Raw genomic sequence first — 27,826 nt, 5'->3', positions numbered from 1 at the left:
CATGAGAATACACAGAGAGGAGAGAGAGAGAGGCAGAGACACAGGCAGAGGGAGAAGCAGGCTCCAGGCAGGGAGCCCGATGCGGGACTCGATACCCGGTCTTCAGGATCACGCCCAGGGCTGTAGGCGGCGCTAAACCGCTGAGCCACCAGGGCTGCCCACATGTCAGCAGTTATACTTGTTTACTCTCTCGTGGGGTCTGTTTCAGAGTCTATTGCAAAGGCTGAGGTATCTGAACAGCCCAATTAGTCATACATTCATTTTCTCTCCTTAGGGGCTGCTGATAAAACCTATTATTAGTAGTAATAGGTATATAGCAGTATCAGTAACAAGAAGAATATCTTGTGTTTAGCTAGTATATTTACTTTTTCAAAATCCACTTGCATTAGCTCTCTCACATTGGTTTTATTGGAAGGCAAGAATTATTGCTTCACTGGACAAATAAGAAATGTGAGACCCTGAGATTTTGTGACTTACCTCACAGGACAGATCCAGAACCAAAGTTAAGGTCTCTTGTCTCTAAGAAGCATGTTCATTCAGCCATTTACATTATTTAGAGGCTCAAAGTGTTATGGCATAGGAAGATGCTTCCAAAAATACCAGTCCTCTTCTGAGGGAGGGTAACCCAGTCGATTCTGAACACTTCGTTGAAAGGAGTCATGAGGGAGATAGTTATGTGATAACGCTACATTTCATCTTCCAGAAAAATTTAGGAAATACTAATAGAATTTCCCCCAGAGTGCATAAGAAAAGTCTTTGATTAGGGGCTGCTGCTGTCCAAAAGCCTTCACAGATTAGACTCCACTCAGATGGAATTCAGCCCACCTGTGAGCACCACGATACTCAATATGATCTGAGGGAGCTTCTTTTCTGGCCAACTTCAAGTTTCTTCCTTCCCTACCAGCAAACCTCAAGTGCCTCATTTCCAGCAGCTCTTAGCTCTGTTGGTTTTTCTCAAAGACCAACTGATAAAGGTCTGTTTACTTTGACCAAGAATATTTCTCTGGGTGTTATAAGAGAGGTGGTAAAGGAGAGGTGGTCACAGGGTGCCATGATCCAGAGTATGCTAGACAGGAAGAGGCTTCTCCAGCTTGACCATGGAAGGACTTATGAGAGTAGCCAGGGGCTTGGATGTGCAGGCATCATTCAGCCAGTTGTTTGACACTATTGGTTTCAGATGTCTCATATCTTACATGGCTGGTAAGTTAGGCATTTGGGATCCAGAAGAGAGTTTTGATGTCCTTCAAATTTCCTGGGCCACCATACACCTTCTCCAGACATTATGTACCATGCCAGCATTCCTCAGGGCCTCTGTTAAGGGCTGACCTCATTCTGCCAGCAGCCTTCCTTCCTGTTTCACAGCCTATAACAAAAAATCAGACATTGAAAACATGTACAAGATCTCTCTCAATTAGATTTCTCATTGTTCTCAATAATGGGCTACAAAGCCTTTGCTCTTTTATGCAGCCAGACGTCTTTGACAACCATGGTGGCAAAAAATCGTTTTTGCACTAAGCTCCTGCCCTGGCATAGTTCCATCCTATACCTCTCTGTAAAACATCAGCAAGCTCTTACATCACAAAGAATTACTTTTGGTTGCCTGGAAAATTCAAATCCTCAGGCCTTATTAGCTGTTAGAGTAAGGAGATGACAACACAGCATTTTGTCTTTATCTATATGCGAGATCATGTTTAAAACAGCAAAGAGCTGTTATTTGACATGCAATTCCTTAACTGCAGTAAGTTGTACGCCTATTTAATGCATTGTTTAGTCTCACATTGGCTAAAGCTACTTAAAGAAGCACTTGGCAAGCTCTGGCTTTTCATTCTTGGCATAGCTGCCCCTCTTACTTTTTCACTGAACCTTGGTATTTATACCAAGAAAAACCCTTCAATTACTTTATATCTGGCATATTGCTTTATGCAATTGGCCAGAACTTTTGCACGTGGCCCTCTGCATTTGTCCTAAGGTAATTAATAGCTTTGCAATATTTGATCAGCAGCAGCACGGACACAAAGAAATTATGCAACCAGTAGAGACCACACAGTCTTTTAAATTAAAACCTTTTGCATTTAATGCTCAGACATACTACATGATAGGGTTTCCAAGCCAAAAATTAAAGAAAAAATTAAAAATTAGAAAAAATTAAAAGCATGCTAAAACCCCTGTGATGATACCCAAGAATCTGGTTATTGATTAAGTATACATCCCTCTAATACCTCCCTCTTAAAAATACCTGATTATTCAAAGGAAGTAAAATTAAAGACTGCTACAACCTTGGAAACCCTTGAAAAATAGTTAACATCAAGAAAGAGACTCAGAGAGGCGATGTGGCCAAGGACACACTTCTAATTAATGGCAGAAATATAAAAAGATACTTTTGATTCTGTTTTCTGATTCCAATGCAGAGCTTGCCCTTTGGCAGCCATGAATCATGCCTATGTCAGAGTTACGTGGTAAATTAAAATGGCCTGGGAAAGGTCTACAATCAAGTTCACCCAAATAAATATAGAACTTGGTGGCTCTCTCATTCCAATGAACTCACCTGAAACTTAAATTTAACACTTTCCCTTGCTGTAGAAATTTGCACGAACTAAAGTAATTCCTTGCCTATTCCTTATACATTACACAAAATCTTCAGATGTGCTTTAGATCTTCCAAGTCCACTTAAGGTCATAATTTAGACTATTATTGTATATTATATTATTCTGACTCTTTGGTCACTCTCTCCAATGTCAACTTGGGTAGAGCTGCTTTGGAATGACCTAGCAAAGCTGTGCTCCTGGAAAATCTGAAACAGTCTGACGAGTTGTTGGATCAGCTTTTTTTCTGGAGATTTCTATGACGGCCTCAGGCCAAAAGAAATTTACACCTGATCTTTTTGCAGACTTCCAAGCAAATACTCTATTGAAACTCTTCGGACTTTCTTCTTTCATCTGTAGCTTTATGAGGTACTAAAAATGTTGTTGGGGGCGGGGGTCTTTTTAAACTGAAATTGGGTTAGTCATAGAGTCAATTCTGTGAATATTGCTGGGAAGATGGTACTACCTCTGTGCCATTTGCCCTGGTGAAATGGCTCTTTCATCAGAGGCAAATGATTAAGAAAGACTGCACTGAGCCAACCTACATGCAGCCAACTCCCGATTATCTATGAAACTGGGGAAAGGAGCACTAAGAGTTAGAATTCTGGATTAAACTGACATAAGGATACTGTAGATTTTGGCCTCCTCACTTCTCCTTTCTCACTGCCCCCAGCCTCAGCCCCTTTATGAGACCAAGTGGCATGCTTTTAAATCCTACTTCATTCTCATACTCCCTACTCACCTTCCCCAGCAGTGCCATTGGCAACAGTTTCTCAGCCTCAGCACTGTTGATGCTCTGGGCTAGATAATTTTTTATTGGAGGAGGGAATTTATGCATCATGACTATTTAGCACTGTACTTGGCTATTATCCTCTGGGTGCCAGTATCCTTCCTCCCCGTCATGACAATCAAAAACATCTCAACATTGCTAGATGTCTCCAGGGTGAGGGTGTGGAATCACCCCTAGTTGAAAACTATTGGACTAGAGGTCTACGGAAGGGAAGCAGCTAGAGGGATGGGAAAGCCATGAGTAAAGTAACACAGGAACTATTAGTCTATGTTCCATTGCCCAGAGTAAACAATGAGAAGATTCATTGTGGTTTTAGAAACTTTTCTCTGAAAATAAAAAAACTTTTCCCATAGGCTATCTAGAAGATATTGTAGGCACTCCTTTCATCTTATAGCTATGGAAATCATTTATTTTAGTAACAGCAGTAAAAGAAGGCAGAAATGGTGTAAAGCAAAACTTTGTGCTTAAAAATATGATTATGACCACCTGGAGCAAATGAAAAAGAAACCTGTTACCTATGGCCTCAATATTTATGGCCATTCCCTTCTTAGTCATATAATAAATAAGCTGTCAATGCCCCATAAGTGAAAAGGCCTGGTTCAAATACGGTGGCCACAATTTTTCTCTTCCTTTCTTGTGTCTTTCCTATCTGAATGTCACCAGAGACATCTGGTTATTACCCAGGAACAGCCCCAGCAGAAAAACAGAAAGAAGTTCAATGCATTGGAAATCAGAAGTTCCACATTTAAGCCTCACCCTGTTCCCATACTTAACAGCACTTCTCCCCCTTGGAACAATTAGGTAATATCCTTGGGTCTTACATTCCTCTTTATAAAGTGGGAATTAAAATATTACACCCGAGCGTTGTTTTGAGACTCAGCTATAGAAGGGCTTTGAAAACCTAAAGGGCCATCCAAATATGTTACTATTAATTGATTGAGTTGAATGTTTTTCCTTGTCCCTCTAATCACCACCACAAATTAGTTCGGTGGTTCAATTTCAATTATTAATGACATGACCCATTAGTTCAATTGTTCTGCAAGAATTACCTAGAAAAGTTAATTTGGTAGTGTATTGTCTCAACCTTATTAATTAGAAAGAAAAGTATGGGATCCCTGGGTGGCGTAGCGGTTTGGCGCCTGCCTTTGGCCCAGGGCGCGATCCTGGAGACCCGGGATCGAATCCCACGTCAGGCTCCCGGTGCATGGAGCCTGCTTCTCCCTCTGCCTGTGTCTCTGCCTCTCTCTCTCTCTCTGTGACTATCATAAATAAATAAAAAAAAAAAAAGAAAGAAAAGTATGTTGGCATCCTCCATTAACATATCACTTTGCATTTAGACAGCCCAAGAGTTAACTAATGGATTTTTAGATGCTCACCCAGTATTACTGTTCATGTCCTCATTGTGGGAAGCAGAAAAAAGATAGAGCCTATTACTTTACCACACTAAGCTTGCTTACAGCGTCTGTCTCCAAGGTGGTTAGGTAGTCACTGAGGTTTCACACGTAGACAAAAGATTTCCATTCTCCCAAGTCAGCTATTGGTGATTTCTGCTCAGCTTCAAAATGCAGTGTTCAGCAGCGGGAATATACTTCCTAATCAGAAAAGTATCTCTGTACTCTCAGGTTGCCCATCATAACTGCTTCCTTATCTCCGTCTGACTTAGGGGAATTGATTTGTTGCTGTTTGAGAGTGGCTTTGATGAAATAAAAATTGTGAGTTTTATCACCATATGATCCACTGACTATGTGGCATGTGGTTCTTCTATTCCTGAGGCTTCACATCCAAAAGCTGTCAGAAACACAATATTTGACTCAGCAAAGACACTTTTGAACCTCACAATCAAATACTGGTTACTGCTGCCATGAATTTTCATTCTATTTTGAGCTCTTTCAGAAAAACAAAGTTTTTTGAGTTTTTTTGGTTTTTTTTTCTGTCCTACACGGCATCAGTGTTGGGCACTTAAAAAACTGCTTGATTTGATATTGACAAAATCATTCCAACAGCTATTTCCTCCTACCAGTCCCCTAAATTTACCCCCATGACATTCCATTTGCTACTGCCACTATTAAAGATCTGAGATTTAAAGTATAGAATAAAAAAGCTTATTTGAGGTATCATTTCTTGGGAACCTCTTCACTATTGTCCTGGAAAAAATATCTCCTAGCTCAACAGCCAGCTAATTATAGTCGACAGGTAATTTTCAAGGTCTACCAAAAGAGCCTTCACAAAGAAATTCTACCTGTGGAAATGGTTTTGAGAACAGAACCTCCACTCAGTTCCTCTCTATTTCATCTGAAATATTCCTACTAAAAGGAGAGATGATAGTCAAGGGAAGGCACATAACAAATGGTACCTCCTTGGCAAACAAGCCCCCAAGATAGGAATAACCACTGGAACACCAGCCTTCAGAGAACACAAGTAGTTTTTATTTGCCAAAGCATAATTGAAGAATTGGAGATCTAGAAAGAATCATATAGAGCAATCTAGTTCATTGCACTTACTTCCCAGATGAAGGAAGCAAGGTCCAGAAAATAACATAATGGGCATAAGGTTACAAAGCACACTGGTGGGGAAGCCAGGACTGTAGTCACCTCCCTCAGTCTAGGGTACTAGGAGGACCCTTTAAACTTAACCTTGGTAAATTCACATGAAGGTAGTACTAGCAACTCAGAACTACTCTTTCTTTTGGTACAATGCATTAGAATAGTGTTTGAAAATCTGAGCCCTTAACCAATCAGAAAACTTCTTTTGCCAACTTCTATCACCCACTGGATAAAACATCATCAAGTTCCTTTATTCCAAATCTGATCAACCTGACTTCTTTATAGATTCTCATAGTTTGATGGATTGGTAGCTTAAAAGAAAAAAAATAAAAAACTAATTTCTTTTTAGAGATACTTTTAATTTCAAGTCATGTTAGTTGGTAGTCTAGTTTATGTATTTTGTATTGCTTGTTAACTCAGAAGCTACCCAAAACAAAGGATATTGTCAATGCATTATTTCTGTCTCCACACATTTCTGACTTGCTAGTCTTCTATGAAGGTCTTCCATGAAGAAGCTTAAATTTTCCTACGTATTTTGAGTTTTATGTTTCTTTCCATTAAATTTTCCAGCCGTTCATAGACATATTTAGTTTGGCAGAAGGTAGTGGTGACTCATGGAATGAAGAAATTTGAAAGCAAAGCTACTGAAAATGGATCTAATTTCTTTTCAGGGTAATTTGGGAGCGAACGATTGATAATTTGTCTGATTTTTCCTGGTTTCATCAGCTGCCATACTGCCAAATATTTGTTCCATATGGATGCTTTGTTATTACTGAAACATATAACAAATTTCATCTGCAACTATATCTAATATGGTCAAAGGGTAAGACTATTGTTGGCTCATTTTCCCATTGTTTTTGGCTGGATACCCTCAATCAATGGTTATCGAGTGAAAAAAACAGGATCATATTGAAACCATTTTCAACATGTTCCTTCCTATGGATTCAAGCATTTCACTGTGAGTTTGTCAAGCACAGCAAATGTTCCTTATTAAAGAGATGATTATGTTTTCGGCATAGACATGACTGCCAGTTAATTGCATTCACCTTATAATTCCACTCTCTTAATTTGGTGTAGAGATGTTTTTGGCTTCCAAAGATTCCTTCTTTTCTGATGATTCTTGCCTCCTACTACGGAACAGATATTTGGGGATAGATTCTGAGAAGATCAATGACATACAATAAGCATCATTTCAGGCTTACCTTAAGATAGACAGTCTGTGGGCCCTGAGTCATTTGAATCATAAGACTTGTAAAACGTATTAGTGCCACAAATCTGGCTGGCATTTCTGTAGATTACTAGTGCTTTGCATGCAATTATGGAAATCTTCCTTACCAGAGAAGCCAGACAAGGGTTCAGTAACATTGCATGAAAACATTATGCTGTGTAAGCTAAAGACACAGAAGGACTTACTTCTGTCTGGTTCTGAGGTAGATGCTGATCACTTACTGCCTTAAAGTCATTCATCAGGTCATTGATTTCAATCAACAAAAATGATTTCAGTATCTTTCCCCAACAACAACAACAACAACAACAAACAATGGCAATAATAAGGAACAAAGAAGTCTCTTAGAAGAAACCAGATGTTATTGAAGACCATGGAAAGTGTTTTGTAGCAAGAAATAGTCTCTTGTTTATGACAGGAAAATTTGGTTTGACCAACAAATGTTCTAAGAGTCACACATATCACATAGTAAATACATAGTTTAGTGTATGAAAAGTGTGAGTCTTCACACAGAGAGTAGCCTTGTTACTCAGAGCAACTTGATAGCTTATTGGAAAAGCAAACTCAGAGGCTCTACCCCAGACTAATTAAAAGAAAAATCTACGTTATAAACCAGACACCTACAGGATTTGTATGCTCATTAGGATTTGAGGAGCCCTGGTCTAGGGAATCACAGGAAATAACAGGTACATGTTGCTTGGTGACTCATCTGTTAAGAAAGAGAACACAAGCTAGTCAGGGCTGAACTCCCACTGAAGATTTGAAAAATCTTGTTGGGGCCAAACATGCTTGTGATCGTTAACAACATATATGCTGATTCAACCATATGAAGTACCCAATTCCTTCAGGTTGAGGAGCCTTTCCTCAGAGGAAGTATAGAACTGCTCCAAGGATAATCCCAAGGCCTGACCTTCTGTGAACTGGAAATTGGAACTCCTAATTGCTGTGGCTGCAATTTCCAAACCCATCACTGGGGCCAGGAACTGAGATCCAGTCCTTAAGATCTTGCCAGCTTCTTTTTCAATAGTTACATTTTATAAGAACAGCCAAGCAAGAGTCCTTTAAAAAAAATATTTCTAATTGCATTGAGTGGACAAATGTGTGTTTTACTCATATCAAATTGCTTCCCTTGTCATGCTTAGCCAGTTTCTAATATTATTTCTTAGGACTCTGAGTTGATTAGTTCCATTAGGTTTGCTATTGGAATCTAAAAGAAATGGTTTTGAGCTAAGAAAATTGGGATTCTGTCTCTTATTGGAAGATGAAGGGTAAACTAAAACCACTTTCCAAAGAGGCAGCTGGCTCCCCAGTTGAATGCCTTCACTAGACCCTTTCTGGAATTTGGCAAGTTCCCAAGCCTGAACCTGTTAATGAAGGTCCAGATATCTAAAGGACACGATTGTTCAGAAAGACCTCAACCTACAGCAAGGCAGGTACAAGTTAGAGAGGGCCAGTTTATAACTTCTTTTCCTTGAATGACACTAGAAAAAAGAGGGAGATCTTTGGATAGGGACTTTGGGAATCTTGGATTTACTCAGAGGTTTACCACTAAATAACTTGGTAAATTTGGTGAATAGTCCCAAGAGTCTCAAAATCTGTTTCCATTGGAACAATAACATTAAGATGAACCATGACATTCCACTTCTGAAATGGGGTCACTCTGATCTCTTTTCACAGTTCTCCAGGGAGAAAATAATAAGTCATAGATAATAGTTTTCACATTCTTGTCATACACATTTTTCTTAAACTTTTAAGTATCTATCACCTTTTGATTGTATTCAATTCTAGGATTGGCAGTATTGGACTTAGCTCACAATTGTACATTTATTTTAGTTAGACTTAGTCCACAGCATTTTAATGCAATATCCCTTACTCCTTGGCACTCTACCCGTTGAAAGAATATTGACAAGATACTCTTGAAGACCTTTCCCAAAACTAACATTTACTGTTGTTTCATGCTAATCTCTAAAATCCTTTAAGAAATCCAACTGGATATAGAACTATTGTTCTTTATTAGCATTCTTCTTTCATCAGAGCTTTAGTAAAATGTATGGAAGTAAAATTATGGCATTAACCTGTTTAATTATAGCATCAACTGGGTACCTGTTCTGTGCTAAGCACTGCCCAAGAGAGGGGCATGCCCCTCATGGGCACTGCCCATGCCTTCAAAGGGATTTCTCACTCATATGTGAGGACCCATTAAATATCAATTTTGAACCCCAACCTTGGATCAGATATAAATGTTTCTCCCCTAGATTATTTCAGCTTACACCATTCATTGAATGCCCTCTTGTTGGCAAAACACTGATGATGAAAGAAATGAGTAAAGATACCAACAACCCTCATGGAGTTACTTTAGAGCAGATGTCCCAAAATGGTATCCTATTCCACCCCACCTGAATCTAGCCCACAAATACATTTTGTTTGCACCAGAAAATATACTTTTAAAATTTTGGAATTATAAAAACCAAGAGATTTTAAACAAAAACAAAGATTAACAGTTTCTCTTGAAAAGTTAAGTGATCTAGCATTGCTGGCCAGCATTCCTGAGTAGCAGCTATTGGCGAGAGCTTTTTAGGTGGGACATATGTCCCTCCAGCTCACCACAGTGCCTTACAGGCTTGCTTTATTCATTTAAACACCAACCTGGCCTCAGCTGACATGGACCTGTGCCATTCCTACCCCAGATATACAAAATCTCTTTGGATATTAACTATGCACCTTCCTCCCTTATTCAACACAATATTAATTTACTGCCTTGCATTACCACCCACATATTAGACTAGCCACTGCTGATTCATGTAAATATGACACAAAACTTTTCTTTAAGGGGCTTCATGGTTCTCCTCAAATATAGCAAGGGTATAGCTCAGGTAAGATTTAAAAGATGATCAAGTCTTCCTGGTGAGGGAAGAGCCTAAGTCTGAAAAACTGAACATTCCATAATTTAGAGATCATCAAAGGGATATTTCTTCAAGAGTAAGTCAAGTTTTTGGCCAGTGACCTTATAAAGCAGGAAAGACCAGGTTCCCAGCCAATGCAACGGACAAGTTATGCAATCACTCCAAGTGTTTAGGACAATGGAGGCCATCAAACCCAACTCTTCAGACAAAGTGAGTTGTAGCATTGTAGTTTGTTTTGCACCAAGATCCAGAACAGCTGTTACCAATTCACTGGAAGATTACACATGTGTCCTTCCTTCCATTCCCATCACTATTTAGGACCTCCTCATCACTCACCAAAACTATTGCAACAGCCTCCTCAATGATCACTCTGTGTCCAATACTACTTGACACCAGCCATCCCACCCATGAAATTAATCTTTCTAAAGCACAGTTCTAATCACTTTATTCTTTTTCTAAACAACTTCAGGGACCATCCATGGCTAAGTAACTTGAATCCAAACTCCACAATTTGACAGTAAGGCATTTTATATAACACCTCTATCTAACTTTTTCCCTTCCTACCATTTCCCTACAACAAAGCTCACAAACTGGCAGTCTGCAAATTGTATCCAATCTTCAGAAGTATTTTATGGGCAAATGGCAGTGTTTTTACAAAACTTTGAATAATCCGTCAATATAAATGACTCTTACTTCTACATTGGCACCAGAATCTTCACCACTTTTGATTGCATTACTGTGGCCCAATCCTTCTTTACATGATTTGCTTGGCTTTTCTAGACATTTGAGTTTACAAATGTTCTCTACATATTCCAACATCGAACCTAGGTGATTTCCTAACATAGATATTATTTTCCTGAGCTTTCCTCCTGGGATTTTTTTCAAATGTCACCTGCTCAGAAAAATCTTCTACCAGATGTCAACTCTCTTTCCTCTGAATAACAATAATATTACTCTTACAACTCTTATAATCTATTCTATACTGTGCTTTTTGGTGAGTGTTCATGCTTTATACCATCTGGTTTGCTATTAGCTCCTCAAAGGTGAGGGCTGTTTTATTAATCTTCTGTAAAATCCCACATACTCCCTCGTACAGTCAATGTCTGCATGGAATTAATTAAGCTATCCATTTTTCTTTGGCCTTCCAGGCCTACATTAGTTGTGTGTGCCCATAAGAAGGTAGTAACTCATTTGAAATGCAGACATGACTGAGTCGGAAGGTCCCCATGGACTTCTAAGCATTTTCAAGTAGAGAGTGAGAAATGCTGTATCTAAAGGAAACTACTGAGGGAATTTAGGTAAACAGAACATGATCCTTTTTGTTGGAAGCCGGCTGTGATCTTCCGATTAAATCCCTATTGCATGTCTCACAAGGAGCATCAGCAAACCCTTTAGTATGCTCGACTTTGTCAGAATTACAGGAGTCAGTCTATTCCTGGGGGTCCAGCTGAAACAGTGAGTTGAGCCAGTGCCAGGAAGAGCACAAATATGCTGGGAAAAAAATGAAACAGAAAGAACTCTGCACACTGCATTCAAAGGTATCCATTTCCAGACTTACCAAGCACCCAAAAAGGCACTCTCATTCTTGTTTGCCCTAGCAGGAACAAGTTGCAAGGAGTCAGAACTGAGCGGCTCCAGAAATGTATCCAACTTAATGGATTTTGGTCAGAATGATCAGGTATAGAATATGAACTAAAAGGAAGAAAGTTAGTCTTCTAAAATATAATTCAACCCAGCAATGTTCTATGGACTAATATGTACCCAGGACAGTGCTAGAAATCAAGGGAAAAGTAAAACAAGTACACAATGGAAAAAAACTAGTATATTAACAAGCACACACCATGTTTTCCAGATGTAACAAAAGCCTGCCTTAAGTTACCTGCAATCTGGTTAAGAATGCAACCTTTACTCATGTGTAGAAATTATCATCAAGGTAAACTAACAGCATTAAAATAAAAATAAAATATAAAAATGGCATTCTTTTTTTCTATTTCTCTCCTGGACAAGATAGATGTCAAAACATGCTTACTAAATTTCCAAATGAATACTGAAAATTTCCATTCTCTCTCTACATATAGTCTTGTGAGGCTTTTCATTGATGTTTAAAAGGAAGGTAGAATTTGTCATCTTCATGGGCCTTCTGTCTGCCTGGGTTCTTAACTAGGTAGAGGTATGGATGTGCTCTGTTGCTTGAGAGAGGCAAGAAATACTGGGTGAGCAAGCTGCTTTGACTTTGAGTTGATGGAGAGTACATGAAAAAATCCCTCCCTTTGTGAAGTCGCCAGACCAAGTTTTCCAACTCAGGTCCAGTGATGTATCCAAATCCTACATAGAGTCATGAGGCTCCCTTCTACCTGATTCTCTCTATCTCTTAGTCCAGACATATCAGACACAGAGAACATGGGCATCATTGGCGCCTTTTCTTTCAGCACAAAGATTCCTTAACAGATATTTTTCCAAAATAAACAGAAATCCAACTGTGAGTGTCTGGGTATATTTGAACAATGTATATATATACACATATACATATACATATACATATACATATACATATACATATACATATACATTTTTTTAAAGGAGTAGCATCTTTTTTTTAAGATTTATTTATTTATTTATTTATTTATTTATTTATTTATGATAGACATAGAAAAAGAGAGAGAGAGGCAGAGACACAGGAGGAGGGAGAAGCAGGCTCCATGCCAGGAGCCCAACATGGGACTCGATCCCAGGATTCCAGGATCGCACCCTGGACCAAAGGCCGGTGCTAAACTGCTGAGCCACCCAGGGATCCCCCATATACATTTTTTTTTAACCAAAGGGACAATGTTAGGTATCAGAATGGGCTCTGATTATGAGGTGAGGAGATCTGAACATCCTGAGGAGACTTGGCTTTGCTGGTTATAAGCTGGGTGCCTTTAGGTATATCTCTTGCTTATAAACAGGGTACTATCAGCCCTGTTCTGCCTTCAAAAAGGGGGTTTTGTGTGTATCAGGCAAGATAATACCTGTGGTGTCATCAGGGAATCAAGGCCAGCTACGGTTTCTAGAGAAAATTTGAATAAGGTGTTGTTTGAATTCATGGAGTTGCTAGGCCAGAGTATATTCCAAAGTTGCAATTGGGTTAGCTAAGATGACATTCAGGCACCTTCCTCTAGAGGTTGGGACAGCCATTCTTTTTTGGGTCGTGTGTGTTTTCTTGCTAGAATTACAAGGGCAAAAGTAAGAGTAGCTATATTCTTGGTCAGTACTTCCCATAGTCCACCATCCCATGAGTAGGGATAAGAGGTTAATTAAATATATCTCTCGGGCAACAGAAATGATCAAGGCTGCCCCTGGAACACAGTTGCTTCAAAAAGTAGGCTTTTGTTTCAGGGAAAATCTCCCGCAGAGAAACATGGAACACCAAAGAGAACTATAAATAGGACTATCATTTATGTCAATTATAAATAGATTTGTTCCCTTTTGATTAGAAGATTAGTTCTAGCTGAAAGTCTGTAGTTGAACTGCAATGAGGGAAAAAACTGACAAAATATTATTACATGCTAACAGATTTGATACCTTTTCCTCCCTGAGGTATTTTCTCTGATTTTCTCTAAATGAAGACATTTGTGTTTAGAATCCACTTTTAGTCTTTGAAGTACATTTATTCATACTTCACCACCTTCTCGGGATCTCTTCTTATCTTCTATATTATAATACACACACACACACACACACACACACACACACACTACTTTTTAAATTAAAAAAATTGAATAAATTGAATATCAGTGTTAGGAATTCAAAAGAGGTAAAAATTCTCCTCAGAGGCTCCAAGATGATCACCATACCACATTAGAAAAGTTTGCCTTTTCATGAACATGAAGGAGATTCTTTACCAAATTGTGGGTCTTTAGCAATCAAGTATTAACATAATGACTGAAGGGACAAAGTAAAAAATCAATAGAGGAAGGGTTATATGCCATAGGTTGTTGCTGCTGAGCACTTGTCATATATGTAGCCATTTTCCTTTCATTCTACAGGGAGCAATATCCAGAGGGATCCCAACTCTTTAAGTCTGGTTAGCCAACTCCTTGTCCTCTGCTCATGTTCATGACTCATCTCTTCCTAGGTCCAGAGAGAGAAGTGGCAGCTTCCCATCCAAGCTGTCTCCTAGATTCATCCTGGGACGAGGGTTTGCAGATGAAGCAGCAGGGTGCTGCTGTATCAGGCATGATGGAATGCAACAGAATTTATGTCTCTTGCCTGCTAGGATGAGGGGATGGAAAACCTTATCTGAGTCTAACCTACATTGCTTCTTAGAGACTCCTGATCTCAGCTACCCCAGACTTAGCATTAAGAAAGAGGCTGTAGGTGAGAGTAATTGTGAGGAGAGGACAGATGCAATGAGCAGGGACCTTTTTCGGAAATTCCTCCCCCACTTTAAATGCCCTATCCCGGTTTAACTATAGGATATTTTAAAATGAACTTAGCTTGTCAACTGGAAGTTCACTGCCTGACCCAAGATTCAAGGAAGATTTCTGGAAAAACACTAATAGGGATTTGGAAGGACTGGGTGCCAACACATAAAGAAATATATTGAATATTTTTAAAGATATAAAATTCTTAGAACCGTTGGACAGGTTTCTGTGTGTGGCCTCTCTCTTCCAAGTGGCATTGCTCAACAGCCCAGCTCTCATCAGAAGACTGACATCATGCTGTTGTGCAACTCACAGCCATTGCAATGTCACTTTGCTAACTGCACTTGCTGTGCATTCAACTACTGAGAAGCCGAGCAGCTTTATGTTTTGAGTCAGAAGTTCTGAGCAGGATCATTCCCGTGAAACCTGAGCCCTTGGTTCTTCTAAAAAGTCAAAATGCATTTGGATCTTACAAATGAAGAATGTCAGAGCCAATATTTTCCTCTTTAATCAAAACCTAGGAATGGCACAGTGGGTGGTTGGGGCCATGTCCTCCTCTTTTCTCATTCCCTTCCCCCACACTCCCAGCCAAAATTCTGCAGGCTTGAGAGAGCTGAATGGGAAAGAAGCTCTGGGCCTTGCTTGTTCAGTCCTGAACTTCTCTGCTGAGCACTGCATTATGGTGGCCTCTGACACAGTAAAATGTGAAAAGATGAGATTGAGTTCATCCATTTGTTCCCAGACTGAGAGGCACACAGAAAATAGGAAAGGCCTGTTCCCACTCTGCCTTGCATTCCCAATCAGGTATTTGGGATTCTGTCTAACGGCCTGACTTTACTTCCAATGTTGGCCATTGGACCTGTTGACTCTTTGGTGGGGACTCTTCCATCCTCATCCCCTTGGATCATTCCTCTAGCTCAATTTATGAAACATTTTTTTTCAAAGTTGAGAAGATGATGCCCTTCTCCATTCTGAAATAGGCTAGTCCAGAATATTCTTGGGAACTTCATGAAGAGCTGTCTCTGAGTCCTGTCTTATGCACAAAGGTGGCAATGGCCTTCAGATTGGGTTAAGTGAAATATTAGCACATTCAAGAGACCAGGCTTCCCTTGTTCTTTTTGTGTTGCTGTCATCTTTCAGGGAATCTAGAAATGGCAGAGAGATGAATCTGCCCTTCCCTCCCCCTAGGGAAAAGGAAGGGAAAACCCTGACATCCCCCAGACCTCATGAATCACTCAAAAAGGTCAGTAGTCGCTGTGCTTAATGGGAAGTTTCAGAAAAAAAGCTTCCAGAAATTTGCCATGATGCCTGTGTAATGGAATAAGGATACTCACATTTGTCTGGAAGATCTGATGTTTAAGAGAGGCCTTGAATAGGCAGGATTTTGATAGATGGAGAAATCCTGGGCGGAAAAAAACAACTTAGTGGAAAAGCCTTGAATAGCAAAATATAGGGCATGTTTGCAGGTGTATAAGCCATACAGCCAGTTGTTGGAGTAGTAGGCTAGTGGAGAACAGTGCAAAATAAGCCCGAAGACATGGGTTAGAGAAACATTTGTATTGAAGAAGAATAATAACTAGCATTTTTCAAGCATTTATTATGTGCATGGTACTATTGTAAGCACTAATATGTGTTGATTCTTTCAATCCTCACAACAAAACTTAAGTGTATACTATCAGTATCCTCACTTTAGAGTGAGACTACTGAGGCAGAAAAGGATATTATGTGTATAAAGGACCATAGTGTCTAAGTGGGACAAAAGCCATGGTTTTAACTCAGGCAGCTGACCCCAACATCCATTGTACCTGGTAGCCTTTCAGCATACTGCCCATAGAATGCCTCTATTCTTCACTTTTTCCTCCATCCCGTCTTCCCTAGCTATGGAAACACTGGATAACCTATAAGGGAAAGCTCACATATCCCTTCCTTAGTGAGATCTCTTCCAACTCCATCAGTAAGAATTTATCTTTCCCTACTCGAAGGTCCTCTTTATTTGTATCTACAGTAATTTTTCCAATCCTACTTATATTAGAGTTAGGTCCTTTACAAACTTCTACAGGCCAGAACTGTCATGCTATCTCCCTTTATACCCTCCGACTCTGAGATAGTGCTTTACATGTAGAAAGTGCTCAATTAACATACCCTGAGTTGAATACCAGAGTCCACTGGTTGAAGCCTAGGGAAATGTCCCCTAATCCCACCAAATCTCATTTATATCATCTTTCCAAATTCAAAACAACAACAAAGATTAAGAAATCTTGAGCCCTAGAGGGAACTCTACCACTCCTGAAATCCTACAGCCCATCAAAAACCATTTGGAAAAGCACAATGTGGACAGTCCCAGGCCACAGACCAAGAACTCCATTCCAGGGTTAGCCCTGCTTGGCTGGAAAAGAATGCTTGCTCTAACAGTGCTTTTAAAGGCTAAAACGTGGATGAAGCCCTCTCACCAAGGGCTGTGGGGTTCCAGGATTTCTGAGAAGGCTCCCTTTATCCTAATAAAGTTCTCAGCTTCTCAACCCCCAAATCCCAACTCCCTTCAGGAGATTCAAAAACACCCCATTTAATTAAAACCTCTTTTTCTCACATTGAAGTCACAAGTTTTCACAGGGTGCAACGTGTTGCTAACCCAGCAATTTCCAGACTAGACTGCTCAGCAAGGCAGGTGCTGTTTTCTTTTTACAGCCCATGTCCTTAAATTGCTTTGCTGCTTAGGTATAACTGAGGGCCAGGTCACTTAGGCAAATGCCAGCCCAAGCTCTCCCTCTTTCACGCAACTCTTCTGGCCTGAAGGATTTCTTTCTCCCACAGGTGAATGTATCCAATAGGAAGAGAAGGACTTATCTTTCTTAAAAAGTATCCTTTTAATGTTTGTCATTAGTTACCTCCATGCTCAGAGGGTCAATAACAACAAGTGTGATGCCTTTGAAAGGGCATCAGACAAGCATGTGGAATGGCCTACAATGATCTAATTGTCAAGGCCAATACTACCAATACAGATTGAGCTTTATAGATCTGTAAGGTTGAGTGCTGAAGTGTGGTGGATGGGTGCACAGGTATTTACAGAGCATCTATTATATGCCAGGCTCTGTAGCAGGTGTTGGGGGTTTAGTGCTGAACCAAACTGACAGGGTTCCTACTTGAGGTACTGATGGCTTAGCCAGAGGGGTATGGATGGCTGGTGATAAGGATGAACAAGGAATGATGAGTTATGCCCTGCAGTTGCCTGGGGTGGGGGGAATTATACAGTACATTCCCCCAAGCTTTCTTTTCTTCCCAACTGTTGGAATATTGTTCTAATCAATCTCCCACCTTCTTCTTCTTCTTACCTTTTCTTATTATTATTGCCCTCTCTAGCAGGTGTTGTTGTACACCCACTGCTATAGGCACTGGTGTAGACTCCTGGTGGCAAGGAAGCCTCGCTCTTAGGTTTAGTTTGGGCTCTTGCTCTTTCCTCTTCTTATCCTGGACAATCAAAGGAGGCAGCTTAATTGTGTGTTTCCATCAGGAGTCAAACTCATTGTTCGCCTCAATTTTTCTACATATACTGAGATATTCCAGATACACTGGAGTTTCTTGTCCTGGGAAGGCCCACAGTTCCTGAGGTGTTAAGTAAAGGAAACCATAAAATGTCCATGGGCCTATGTCTTGGCACCTTGATCTCAAGCTTCTAAAAGTGCCAGCTTCCTGGAAATGTATTACCTATTCCGTGTAAACAAAAAAACTAGAGAACGGTAAGAAACACTGGGTAGGTCTCCTGGTACTTGTTTGAGAAATATCCACGTGCTCTGTGCGAGGGAGACCAGTGGTCTCTGGTCCTTGATAGAATCTGTAAGGAAGTCACCAGTTTTGATACAAATTCATTAATGAACTCAATACCAACCCAGGAGCCAACTGATTTACCTAGAAGAGTTCTGGGAACAGACGAGCCAGACTTAATGTGGGGAATCGTTGCTCAAATCATATCAAATTAGATATGAAACTGACCCATTTGATATATTAGAATGTATATTTTGACCTTGCTTATTTTTCTCACCAGTAGCCTTTCTGGTTTTCCAAAATGCTTTTTCTTTGTTCTCCTCTGACACTATCACAGACTAATCTGCTATAACACCATTACCTGAGGCTTCATTCAAGGCTAAACCTCTGTGATTCTATATCCCTAGACCCCAAATCTTGTAATTAACAGAAATTTAGGAGAAATGACCCAAGACTTTTCTTCTGAAAAAAATCTACCCAAGGTATTATTGGAGTCTTATTAGAATGGAAAGAATGAATCAAAATTAGATGCATACAAGAAGGATAGGATACGATAAACAGCATGTAGAACTTGAGAAAATAAAATAAAATAAAACATAGCAGAAACCTTGTTTAAGTGCACGAAATGAACTTGAAAGGAGAACCAGTGTGTCCTTTATCTGTATTTGCCAACATAGAGTAAAAATCATAATCTCTAAATGAGATGGTTGAAAACCCTCGCATCCAACCTATTTGGTGACAAGAGATTGAGAAATTCAGAGAAGCAGTGTTTTATCAGGTCTAATTTAGTCCTAGAGCTATTGGGAGTCCATTTGTCTCCAAGTGGAACATTGCCTGGTGTCTGTGTTTCTGTTCATGCAGAAAGCTGCTGGGGCCATCAGAGCAAGAGCAACTTCACAAAGAAATTCAGAGAGCAGTGCCAAAAGGCAAATACGATTCCTGTCACAGCCAAAATAGTTCACTTAGCTCTTTGTGTTGCTCTTTTACTCTGTAATGGAGCAATTTCTATGAAAGTTGTGTAAAAGTAAGATTTTTAGCTTTAAGCAGAAAATGAGTGAATTGGCAAGAAAAGCATGAAATTCAGTGAGGGAAAGAGTGATAGGGAAATAATATAAAAGCCCTGGAGAGGATGCTTCCTCTTTAGAGAATCCACTGTGTGAAAATCCACACTTGTAGAACAGATACACTCTGGATAGGTTTTCTCAGTTCAGAAAAATTTATCACTTTACTAAATGCTTTTTAAGTCTTCATCATTTGACTTAAAGTCATCGTAATGACTTCTCATTTAACGTGGTTGAATACTTCCTTTTGCTCTCTCTCTCCCTCCCCCCCTCTCTATCTTGCACCTATTGGAGATGAAAAAGGAGAACCCATGAGGTACAGTCAGTCCCTCAGAGGTCTCCGTGCCTACCCACGTTCGTGCTTCACTTCTACCATATGGACAACACTTAGGAATGTGACAAGCCTTAGGAATCCATGGTAGACCACTGGGTCAGAGCTTCTGTCAAGAATGGAGAGAGGGACCCAGATGGCTCAGTCAGTTAAGCATCTGAGTTTATCTCATGTCATGATCTTCAGGTTCTGAGATCCAAGCCCAGAGTCGGGCTCCCTGCTCAGTGGGGACTCTGCTTCTCCCTCTCTTTCTACCCCTACCTCCTGCTTGTGCTCTCTCTTTCTCTCTAGATCTCTCTCAAATAAAAAATAAAATATTTTAAAAAACAGAATGGAGATAGAGGGACTGTAGAATCCTAGGGTTGCAAAAAAACCTTCAAACTCATAAAATTCCTCTTGCTCTTCAACAGCAAGTCCTGACAGAAGGACTCTGCTGAACGCCCCCACCCCCAACTTTACTGCCTCTCCCATCCTGCAAGCAGAGAAGCACAGCAATAGGGTGTTATACCAACCCATGGGATGGTCCTCTCTGATGAATAGAGGTCACCTCTCAGGAACTCAGCAAGGTTCTTTTTCTGAACCTTCATTATATCTGTACTTGCTCAGGCACTTAGCCTTATTCTGCTTTGTCTTACGTTTATTTATGGGTTGTTTCAACCCCTGCTGGGTCATAAATACCTTGAAAGCAAGGGCTTTGCCTTACCCAACTATTTTCATGTAAACTACCACACTTAGGATGGTGCATCTTAAAAATGGCAGATAACATAAAGTTTTGTTTGCTTTTTAAAGTGACTTTTTTTGTGTTTTTTTGGTTTCTTTAAGATTTTATTTATTTATTTATTTATTTATTTATTTATTTGAGAGACAGAGTGAGCAAGAGAGAGAAAGAGAGCACATGAGCAGGGGCAGACGGAGAGGGAGAAGCAGGCTCCCCTGCTGAGCAGGGAATTTGATGTGAGGCTCCATCCCAGGGCCCTGGGAACATGACCTGAGCTGAAAGCAGATGCTTAACTGGTTGAGCCCCCCAGGTGCCCCCAGTGTGGCTTGTTTTTAAATTGAATTCCATCTTAGTTCTATAGGAAGACTACATTAGAAATTATTTTGTCATTAGAGATTTAAATTTCCTTAATATTCCCTTAATATTTAATCCATAGATAGTATGCCTAACACATAGCAGACAATGAATAAGTTTGTTGAATGAATTTGTGAGTGAATACATCAATGAACAGCTGCCCATGGAGGATGGTCCACTCCTCCCCGCTGAAGTCGAGGCAGCACTGAGAGAATTCTTATTTTTCCAACCCACCCTCTTCTGTTTCAGGCTAGTGTCACTGATACAAAGGTGTCATCATCACCGTTAATCCAATTCTGATGTAACCTGAACTTTTGCTCTGTGTAATCACAGATCTGGGTGATTTTCCTAGAAAAGAACAGCCCCTGAACTAAATTGTTAAATAGACAAAGTATAAACTGGGCCTCTTCCATATAGTCCAGAGCAAGGGAGGCCCTAACTCTGCTCTGCGCCTTTCATCCTGACTCCGTATCCCCTGCAACAGCACCTAGTAAGCCCAGCCACAGAATTACGGGAACCTCAGACTTGCCTGTTTTATACCTCATCCTACTCCATGCATGCACCCTGAGTGATCTATTACCTTCCTTCCCATAAATTCTGTATAAATATATCCTAATCCAATGGGACAAGGCCATAATGGGGTCATTTGAGGCACCAATAAAAAGCCAGTGACCTTCAGTAAACTTTGCTCTCTCAAGAAGTGGTTATCATTGAGATTCTGTGCAAGTAACATTTCAGGATTATATTGACTTACTCAACATGGAAGTCTATTTCTCTCTCACATAGAAGTCCCAAGATACATAGCTCAGGGCTGCTGAACTACCAGCTGAACAGAGCAGCTCAGGTATCCGGACTCCTTCTAATTTTCTGTTTCACCATGCTTACAGTGTGGCCCTCATCTACGCGGCCCAAGATAGCTACTAGAACCCTAGAACAGCATTCCTGCCAGCAGGAAGATTTTTTTAAAAGCAAAGGATACATGCTGGTTGTCCTTTTTAGGAAGGATCCCAGAAGCTGTCTTGTGAAACTTTTCACTTATATTCCATTGCCTAGAATTTGAGCAAATGGTGGCACATAGCTTCAAGGGAGGCTGGGAAATACAGTCAGCTGAAATTTTTTTTTTTGGGGGGGGAGTTTCTATGTAGAGTATCATGTCATCGGCGAAGAGGGACAGTTTGACTTCTTCTTTGCCAATTTGAATGCCTTTAATGTCTTTTTGTTGTCTGATTGCTGAGGCTAGGACTTCCAGTACTATGTTGAATAGCAGTGGTGAGAGTGGACATCCCTGTCTTGTTCCTGATCTTAGGGGAAAGGCTCCCAGTGCTTCCCCATCGAGAATGATATTTGCTGTCGGCTTTTTGTAGATGGCTTTTAAGATGTTGAGGAATGTTCCCTCTATCCCTACACTCTGAAGAGTTTTGATCAGGAATGGATGCTGTATTTTGTCAAATGCTTTCTCTGCATCTAATGAGAGGATCATATGGTTCTTGGTTTTTCTCTTGCTGATATGATGAATCACATTGATTGTTTTACGAGTGTTGAACCAGCTTTGTGTCCCGAGAATAAATCCTACTTGGTCATGGTGAATAATTTTCTTAATGTACTATTGGATCCTATTGGCTAGTATCTTGCTGAGAATTTTTGCATCCATGTTCATCAGAGATATTGGTCTATAATTCTCCTTTTTTGTGGGGTCTTTGTCTGGTTTTGGAATTAAGGTGATGCTGGCCTCATAGAATGAATTTGGAAGTACTCCATCTCTTTCTATCTTTCCAAACAGCTTTAGTAGAATAGGTATGGTTTCTTCCATTATCATGGAAAGAAGGAGAATGGATATTGGGCAAAAGAGAAGGAATCCTTGCCAGAAGGGCCATCCCAGAGCCCTTTAAGTCAGGTCACTTAAGTCCTCACCTATGCACTACAAAGTCAAAGGTTGGTCTTGTGTCAGCCAGATCCAGAGGCCAATTCTGGCAGCATCAGGAAATCAACTGTGTGCTCTCTTAACCTTTTCCCATGCTATTAAATATGGGAATAATACCTTCCATTTAGGTTCCTATAGGGTGATGTGAGATGGCAGGTGGTGCATAGTATGGTGCCTGGCATGTAGTAGATGCTGAGCCCACACTTACTATTATTATTATCATTCTGCCCACATTTATTATTATTATTATCATTCTAAGACTCCAGTCTGCTCTGTAGCAGGCTTTACACCAAGTTGGGCATTGACAACATTAATAAAGCTCCTGGTGGCCGTGCTTCTTGAGCAATTTTACATCCTATCCATTAGCCAGATGTGTTAGAGCAAATGAATGGCTGCTCAAGAGAATGTCTTTATCCTTAGCTGTCCTTCCCCTTCTTTGTCAGATGGTGTCAAATAAGACAAAAGCAATTAATAAACTTCTCAGCACTGCAAGAGATGACAATTAGAATCAGCAGCACACTGAAAGGAGCCTAAAATGATGGAGAGGATAGTGAGCTTTTTAGAATACAAAGAGTATTCATTTCCACTTCACTCTGTTTATCAGGTCAAGCAAACTACTGTGGAAAAGTCACGCTGGAAAAGGGTAAAGAAATATATATACCACTTTGGTACTGCCCGCTATGCCACATCAAATAAATGGGTTAAGAGGTATACTGGGCTTTATTTTCCACTGTTTCATACTAAATTCCTCTTAGAAGAAGATCTAAGATGCACTAAATTCCTCCCATTGTTTTCTATCTAGTCAGGAAGTTACTATTCTGAAAAGTACTGTAGTAGAATGATTTCGTACTTGGGCAGACTTGAGTTTAAATTCTGGTTTGGCCACTTAATAGGAGGGTGATCTTGAGACATTAATAGACTTTTCTAAGCTTTGGTGGTTTCAACTGTAGGATGAGGATAATAATGGCGTTCATCTCATAGGATTGTTCTAAGAATTAATCGAGACAGTATATGTATAAATCAGATGTCCCCAGGTTTTCTGGTCTCCTTAGGAATCACTTTTATCCACTATTTACTTAAAATGGCTTGTGACCCCTTCCCACGTTCCATGGGAAGCCCATGTGCTGCCCAAAAGCTCTGAATATTGGGGGCACCAGGCTTCTCCTTACTTAACTCACTCCACAGTCTGCTCCAGTACTATTTCCTCCTCCTAATTGACACTCTAAACTCCTGAACATGCCTTCTTCTGTCACACGCCCCCTTTGCTCTAGCCCATCAAGATGAATCTAGAGTACGAAAATACTGGAGGCAGGGGAGTCGTGAGTACCTGGAGCTTTGCAGGAGCCCCCAGAGCTATGATAACACTTGATGCAATTTATTGCCTGCCTGAACAAAGTGGGGAAGGGATAGCTAGTAACAAAGGTGACTGTAAAACTTTGAGTCTGGATAAGCAAGAGGATGATGGTGCAGACATGGACAAGTCCAGAGGAAGATTTGACTTTGGTTGACTTTGGTCAATGGCAAAGATGTTGACTTTGGTTTTTACTGCATCATAATGGTGCATTCAGAAGACAATTCCGATGGCTCATTATTGGTGCTGGTTCAAAGCTCAGAGAGACGGCACCCAAAGAAATAGGTTTGGAAGTTTTCTTGTACACATGATAGCCAAAGTATGATCCCCTCACCCCAGTATTTAAATTCTTTTTTTTATAAAGAATACACTCCAGTATTTAAATTCTAAGCTATTTTTTAAAATAAGAAGGAAGATATAAATTTTAGAATCTCAAAAGAACTGAGCATCATCCAATTATATCACAAATGATCTCCAAAAAAAACTCATTCCTTTAGGCTAGCAACTGAGTTCTTATTCATTACTATTTTTTCAAACTAAAATTTGGAATTACAGAATCAAAACATACTGCAGTTGGAATAAGCCCTAACATGTTCCTGACCCAAATGCTCACTTACATATGGGGAAACTGACCTGTTAGAGAGTCCAGGTGACCTATCCTTGTTCATTCATGCTGAATAGCCAGGTAACTGTAACCTACTCGTAGAATTTCTGTTCTTCCTTGCTAATTTTTTTCAGCTATGGTTCAGCTACCAAAGATATGTTTTTAGACATTTTACCTGATTAAAAATGTTCTTTCCAACTGAAGTACAAACACAGGTAGGTCATGAGGAGATGGTATAGAATAAGGAGTCAGAGGGCCTGGATTTTAGTCCCATAAGAAAGAACTGGTAATGTGACCTGGAGAGAGTCATTTAACCTTTCAAGATATCAGTTTCCTCACTTGAGTAACAAGGAGATCGACCTGAATTAGCTCTGAAATGCCTTGCAGCTCTGACGTTCCTTGAATCTTGGAGGTATCAACAGTCTCCAACTAGATCCACATTTTCTAATCCCACACAAGATGGAGAGCAAGCCCATTCCAGTATTTGGAGAGGCCCATCAGGACAAGAACTGGCCTCTCTCTGTGAGGGCTGGAGAAGGGAAGCAGCTGAAGCAACACTATCAGTTTCCTTCCCATTCAGAAGAGAACAATCGAGCTCCTCCCAGGGGAAGCCATTCTGATTTTGACAGTGCAGGGTCTGTCTTATGACGGGAATGGAGGATTACCATAGAATGGGGGTGCTTAGTGGCTGTGATTCTGAACACAAAATCAAAGATGGAAGGAAATCCAAGAGGTCCGTAGGTCCAGTCCCCTGTCTCTATCTAAGCCTTCCAAGGCAGATGGTTGTCATCCTACATTTAAAGATCTCCAGGGCAGCTTCCCACAGCGCCCTGGGTCAGCATGCTTCCCCCTTACAATCAAGAAATTCTTCCTGGTATTTAAGTGGAAACCCTTTCAGTATAGCACTCGTCTGTTTACCCTTGTCTGGTCTTCAGCGGAGATGAGGAAGACACTCTGTAATAATAACCCTTCTTATACCTGGCAGTGGAATTAAGTCAACTATTAGCCTTTTGGGGGGCTAAACCTTAACTCCATTAACTCCATTTTCCACCCAGTTCATCTTTTTTTTTCCTTTCTACTCCAAGCTGGATTCTTTCCACCTTCTCCAAATGAGTCTTAAAAATAGGAGGATGAAATCTGAGTCCCCACTCTAATTAAAACCTCAGCAATGCCAAGTTTTGTAGAAGGATTACTCTCTAGGCTTTCATTTCATAATTCTCGACATACGCCTGCTTCATATTACAGTTTTGTTATAGTACTTTCCTGCTGACTTGAGGCCCACAGCTATTTTGCTGTAGTACTTGTCTCTGTCAACTGGAGCCCATTTTTGCCCATTTTAAACATCTTCCTGCTTTTCATGATCTCCCCCATTCTACATGGTTAAAGGTCACTTTATTTTTTTTTTTTTAATTTTTTTTTAAAGGTCACTTTAAATTCTAATCTTACCTTCTAATACTTGAAGATCTTTTCCTGGCTTGGTGCAATCTGAAAAACATCCAAGTCTATTATTTCATTGAGGAAGGAGTCTCAATTATTTCCCCCATACCCACATGCATGGTTTGAGCATGAAAAGCACTGCAGACCAGCCTTCTCCAGTCATCTATTCAACAAACATCTTTCCAAGCACTAGTGATAGGCACTAGGCATACAGTCATGAACAAGTCACAATTTCTTTAACCATCCAGTAACATATACACATAATGTATACACACGCATAATATATTCATGAAGTACTTAATCTTTGCAAACCTGTGGTGGGTAGACAGAGGCTGCAGCAGGGAACAGGACATATAAGGTTCTTGCCTTTATGGACCTCACATCCTAAGAAAAGTAGAGGAAGAGGGAGACAAAATATAAGTCAACCAATAAATAAACAATACTATGTCAAATCCTGATAAATGTTCTGAAAGAAGCAGTGGAATGACAGACATCATGGTGGTGGCTTTCCCGTCCAGGAAGGACCTCCCCAAGGAGGGGGCTCTGCAGACATGAGATCCTCACCGGGTTCTGCTATTCTGAACCTGTTGTATTTAGCAAACCAAACCTTCCTCGAGGTCTCTTCTATCAGACCCAGAACTAACTTCTGCTGGGATGTTAATGGCTGATGATGCACTGTTTCTTAGTAAATTACTTACATTTCCAAAGGACTCTTTCATGTTCTTTAATCAAAAAGAATAATAAATGAATTTCAGGATACAGGTGACCTAGTTCCACAGGAAGTGGATAGACATTCCTGGAAAACAAGGATCTTGTGGTCCCTCAAGTGTGGAGAGAGTGGACTCTAGTACCATCACATTGATTTCTTTGGGACAGGGTTTCTTACGACCTTGAATAGGTTAATGAACTGTAGAAGTCTCCCAAATGGGACATTTACAGCTGTTCCCTAAGCTTTTATTATGTGGAAGGATATTCTGTGATGAACATTGGGCTGAGGAGATGTCTTGGATCCTTTGGTGTCTTTTGACCTTGGGTTTGGCATTGGGGATATGGCTCCAAATCATAAGTGCCCAGTGTGCAGGCTCACCCTGGTTGTTTCTGAAAGGTATGACAGAAACAAGATGAGCTTCTCCATTAGCCTGGGCCTATACTTCTCTTGTTTCCTTGGGGAGACTTTGGGGAGTCTTCTGAATGTCTTAAATTTCCTTATTCCAGGAAAATCCACAAACATACATAATTACACATCATGCAGAGGGTTCATGGGTCTCCTACAAAAAATGCATTGACTAGAAAACTCCTAAGAAACTGTTCAGTGTTAAAGTTCTAAGGTTCTATTTTTTAGATCATAATGACCTCTTGGTTCATATTTTTTTACTAGCCTGTGGGTTTCTTGAGACTGGGTGTGCTACCTCTTCCTGAGCTCATTCAGCCCTGGTGGAGTGCTCAGTACACAAGGGATTCTAATACGCACCCGTGTACCTGTGGTCACCTCCTCAGAGGGTCCTGTGGTGGCTGCTGCCTGAGAAACAGCCAGGGAGGGTGGGGAGACCCCCCCAACAAAGAAGGACCAACCAACCCTGGGGATACCCAGTTGGCTTCCCAATTAGTGAATGAGATCATTTTCTCCTCTGATCTTTTCCAGAAATAGATCTGTGAAGAAGGCATGCACTGAAATGACCTAGCAAAGCAATGAGAAGGAAGTGACTAGAAAGGGAATTATTAAAAACTCAACTTCTTTAAAAGGGAAATGGAAACAGGGACCTGGAGGAGGGTTATAACTTTCCTCTCCTTGCTCCCAATATGGATTTCCTGCCTGCAGGGTACTGTTTGATTTAGAGCTCTGG

The 27,826-nt window shown here is 40.4% G+C and overlaps 1 protein-coding gene and 1 long non-coding RNA gene across 6 annotated transcripts in view; one reads left to right on the top strand and one right to left on the bottom strand.

The window, feature by feature from the left end:
- The window catches only part of IGF1 (insulin like growth factor 1), a 78,996-nt gene that overhangs the window by 10,613 nt on the left and 40,557 nt on the right, over positions 1-27,826 (top strand). The gene's annotated exons all lie outside the window — the stretch shown is intronic.
- LOC140602987 (uncharacterized) lies at positions 17-27,254 on the bottom strand. The gene is made up of 6 exons (XR_012006010.1): positions 27,070-27,254; positions 26,295-26,366; positions 25,992-26,030; positions 17,776-17,911; positions 15,781-15,848; positions 17-1,363 (listed from the first exon to the last, which is right to left on the bottom strand). It is a non-coding gene; the product is annotated as an uncharacterized lncRNA (long non-coding RNA).

The sequence above is a fragment of the Canis lupus genome, chromosome 13, assembly GCF_048164855.1.
Source record: "Canis lupus baileyi chromosome 13, mCanLup2.hap1, whole genome shotgun sequence".
NCBI lineage: Eukaryota > Metazoa > Chordata > Mammalia > Carnivora > Canidae > Canis > Canis lupus.
Note: the sequence above shows the minus strand (reverse complement) of the source record. Positions and strands in the feature narration are given on the sequence as shown.